The sequence below is a fragment of the Oratosquilla oratoria genome, chromosome 36 (genome assembly GCF_046742065.1).
Source record: "Oratosquilla oratoria isolate Oo_2021 chromosome 36, ASM4674206v1, whole genome shotgun sequence".
In the NCBI taxonomy this organism is placed as follows: domain Eukaryota; kingdom Metazoa; phylum Arthropoda; class Malacostraca; order Stomatopoda; family Squillidae; genus Oratosquilla; species Oratosquilla oratoria.
Window position 1 is genome coordinate 19996207 of NC_134812.1, and position 4677 is coordinate 20000883.

Here is a 4677-nt window from a genome sequence, read left to right on the forward strand (position 1 = left end):
GCAGAATCTATACCTGTATCTATACCCTTTAACCGTTATGCTTGACTTCGAACAAGCAACTCTACAAGCCATCACATAAATTCTCGGAAGAGAAGTTGCTATTTGTTGCTGTTTCTACCATCTGACACAGTCATCATAGAGAGAAAAAAAAAAACAAGAGCTAGGACTGGCAACTGTCTAGAAGGAAAACGAGGAAATTCAGTTGTTCTGTGGTATGGCAGACAACTTAGCTTTTCTTCCTCTCGAGATGTTTCTACTGGTACGAATTTCCTCAAAAACAACACACCAGAGGGCATGGAGCCTTCCGTCACCTACTTCGATCAGACGTACGTAATGGGCACTTATCGACGTGCCAAAGACGGCAACATGACAACGAGATCCGAACAGTTCAACTCCGTCGCATTCCTTCCTCCCCGGTTTCTTCCAGAAGTCTGGAACGTGCATGAGGCAACCGTTCGAGATGAGTCCCGCACGAACAACTCATGTGAAGGATGGAGCAATCGATAGAACAGGTTAGTTGGGTTTATGGAAATGTTGGTTACTGGGTATTCTATAATGTTCTATATTATATAAACATCAGAGATGATGATGATGATGATGATGATGATGATGATGATGATGATGATGATGATGATGATGATGATGATGATGATGATGATGATGATGATGATGATGATGATGATGATGGTGATGATAATGATGATGAATCAAATTATTTACGATCATTATTCAGCTAGGTTGGTTTGTCACAGTCACCCAACAATACGGCATGCGATTCAGTGCATCCAAGATGACCATGCTGTTGTAGCTACGTAGATGCTGCAAGAATCTCGTGGTGAGCCTCCCCCCCCCAAAAAAAAAAAAACCCGCCAGAAAAGGGTTTACAAGACTTTACAGGCACGGGTGAAGAACCTCTGCCTAAACCGCAGGTTCTGGTTATAAATCTATTTAGAAGTTTCTACAGGGAGCTAGCTACAACAATCGCTGGAAATCTTAAGCAAATGCATCTTAATCTGGGGCCTCAAAACCGACCCATCGTGCGAGTGCGGAGAAAGTGAAAAGAACATTGACCATGTCCTAAGCTCGTGCCCGCTTTCAACCAATTTAGACAACATTGAACAGGTCAAAATTAACCAAAGAACACTTGAATGGCTGTCTGTCTAGCGTGATAAGCTATGATGAGCAGTATAACAAAAATCTTGAACAAAGTTATTTAATGTAGAAATTTTAAATGGAAATGTCAAGCAAGACAACAAGTAATGAAATTAGACTAACACATTTTAGCTGATTGTACTGAAAAATGTGCTATAATGAAGAAATTACATCTTAACACATTTTTATCTTATTCTACTGTGCCATTTTTTCCTATGCTGAAAAATGTACCACTTATTCCTGTGCTATTTTTTTTTCCGAGAAGCGTCTTCCTTCTGTCCCTGCCCCCTTCCTCCCTCTTTATCTTCCGCTCTTCCTCCCTCTTCTCCTCCTTCCTCTCTTCCTCCATCTTCTCCTCCCTATTTTCCCCTGGTTTTCTCCCTCCTTTTATTTTCTGTTATCTTCCTTCCTTTCTTTCTCACTGTTTCCTTGACTCTCCCCTTCCCATTTCGCTATCTTCCCTCTTTAAAGGCCGACTATATTTTTCCCTTCAGCCTTCTCTTCCTGTCTTCCTTCCTCTCTTCCTCCCTTTCTTCCTCAATGTCATCTTGCCTTTCTCCTTTCCACTTTCACTACTTTCCTTCTTTCATGGCCGACTGTATTTTTGCTTCGGCCTTCTCTTGTTGTTTTTCTACCTCTATTGCCCCCCCCCCATTTCCTTGCCTCTTTCCTTTCCATTTTCATTCACTTTCCTCTTTCGAGACCAATTGTATCTTTTCCTTCAGCCTCCATAAATTCCTGACTCGTATAAGTTTCCTAAACGCCTCGATTAATTGATCAACCGCTATTCCGCTTTCTTTGAACTCTTCTATTTGTTCGGGTCAAGCCTGGCCACCCTAAGGCTACTAATCTTCATTTACCTGATCTCTAACAAATCACTGTCGTTTATCTGAACTTTTCCCTTATGGTTCGTTGGGACGAAAATCTCAGAATGTTTCACTTCATTCCCATAAAACTTCGTCATGAAACCCATGTCTCCTTACCACGATTTCCCTTTAAGCTAATTCATTCTACCATGAGTTCTCTAGAAAATCGCTGCTATGATTGCTGTGAATTAGTATATGTTCACAATATCTTAATTTTCCTATACTCCGCCGTAGTACATCTGTGTTTTCCTTCCATTATTTTCTACGTTACCATGGCCTAAGTTCTTTACATAAGAGTCGCTGCGCCTTGAAAAAAAAAAAAAAAAATCAACTCTGTTCAGGATTTTTTGTATTTTCCAGTTCCGCTGCCATTCTTCTGGCCCACGATACAAACATCTGTTAAACTCGTGTACCATTTCGACTTCTCACGTTCACCACAGCTGGTTGATGAGGTCTGTGGGGTGAGTTGGCTACGCGAAGACCTTATCCTTGTGCTGGTTTTACAAGCGACCCGAGATTGTATATATATACCACCATAGTCAAGAAACCTGCAATGCATAACTATATTTAACTGTATTGGGTTGGATCAGACCCGTCATTATCTTATGGTCACACCGACCAGCCTTGTACGTGTTATGACTTGGCGTCAGGTCTCGCGTCGGTTCCTGATGGGGCGCCACGTGGTCTGTACAGTCCACTGCTCCAATCGGGCCAAAGGTTGGCAGCAGATTACTGCTAAGCTTCTGCGTCTTTACAAACTCTCTTATTTGATCGTCCGTCCTCGTTTTTTTTTTTATTTTTTTTTATTATTACTTTTTTTATGTGGCAAGAAAAGACAAAATTTATAGAGTTCTACCAAGGTGAATAGGTTATATAAATTCAATCTAACTCAATTAGCTAGGGGCTGATTCTCAAGTAACTAAACAAATTCTGCTATTAGACATCACAATGTATAGTTTGCTACCGAGTCAAAGTTAAGATGAATATCCTAAACCATTCACCACACAATAATAAGCGACACAGATAATCGAAACTAATCTCTCTTTAGCTATTCGAGTTTAATTCTTTTAATTCTAAAAGATAATCTCCTCCTTTCCCCTCATCCCCTCTATTCACTTTCATTTCTTTATTCTCTGGCTGTTCTTTTGCCTATTTTTACTTTTTATATATCTTGCTATGCTCTTTTTCCTCACCTCCTTTCTATATTCTTTGACAAGAAAACGTTTTCTCTATCAGAAATCTCATTTGGTTACTGCCCCCGTACTGACATATGAACATGATAATGGAGGTGACGGCAAGAGACCATAAGGCCTAGACTAGGCAGTTCCATGTCCCTTAAGACCTGTCATCTCTATCCATAAACATGTCTAATCTTCTCGTAAGATAACCAAATGTTTCAGCACTCACTACGAGTGTATGGTTACTAAATCTATTCCGTTCATTAACAGTTCCGATGGTAAACCAGTTCTTGCCTATTTTTTTCTTAAACCTAAATTTGTCTGATTCAAATCCTTCACTATAAGTCCTGACCTGCTGTCTTAATATGATAACCTTGCCTCCATCATCAGTGGGCCAACACCATGAAACGCAGTGTCGTAGTTCATTTCATTCTTATAAAAAAAAATAAAAAAAAATAAAAAAAATCCCTGCAACATCTTTACCTTTCCACAAATTCCAGAACAATCATTGTGGTTTGCTTTCAGATTTTTTTTTTTTTCTGAGAGACAATTACTGTTGGTTATCCCATAAAACCTCTTTGACCTATGAGGGCCAATTCCCTACAATTTCAGTCAGCTATTAGAAAGCCCTGCCACTATGTATCAGATTTTACATACTTTCTTGATTAGCACATGACTGAAGATAGATTATCCCATTTATATGTAATACAATAGTCTGAAATTAGGGAAAACAAAACAAGAAAAATGGCGACCGGATAATTTAGTCATTTAGACCACCGCTTCCAGTTCAGAGCTATCAGGCTCTGCTTTATCCTCGATGACCAACCTGGTAATCTCAGTTTGACAATAGAATACAATGGACGAGCGCACCAGCAGATTAAAAAATCGAGAACATTCTACGTTTGTAATAGGAACCAAGGTAATGGCAAACCAGATTACCTTCAAGTGCTGATTACATACTATGTTTTTTTTATTGTTATTTCTTTTTTTATCATAACTTCTTGAACATGCCAAATTTGCTGATTACCTGCTTAACTGAGTTGTGTTCCTTTATTCACTGTGAAACTTCAATTCTTAACTTCCTGTCAATACACTGTTCTAAGAATGAGGTTAAACACTGCAGCACATAGCTCTACCTACTCTACACCAATTCCTGGAGGTCTACAGCAAGCAAACCTTGACGCCTACAGCAGCTAAACCTCACATCCTCAAGACCCAATTTTCCTAATAGATACAAGACCACCAAACTAAACTTGGTGTCAATATTCCAAATTCTTCTTCGTGGAAAAGTATTTCGTTTGTTCGATTTCACAGGTGAATGGAAGCTTCCCCTTCGGCAGACCCTTTCTGGCGGAATTGGATTTTTCTTTTTTTTCTGAATCTGTACGAAGACCATTCGGTCTTGCTCTCACACTCCCCCCCCCCCCGTAGGCTACTGCATCAGCTGGTTCAATAATAACTGCGGTTCTTGCTTTTGCCAT

At 39.8% G+C, this 4677-nt stretch overlaps 1 pseudogene; it reads left to right on the forward strand.

Annotated features, from left to right (window-relative positions):
• LOC143019136 (uncharacterized) overlaps positions 1 to 997 on the forward strand; it is a 1728-nt pseudogene extending 731 nt beyond the window's left edge.
• Positions 998 to 4677: the final 3680 nt, after the last annotated feature.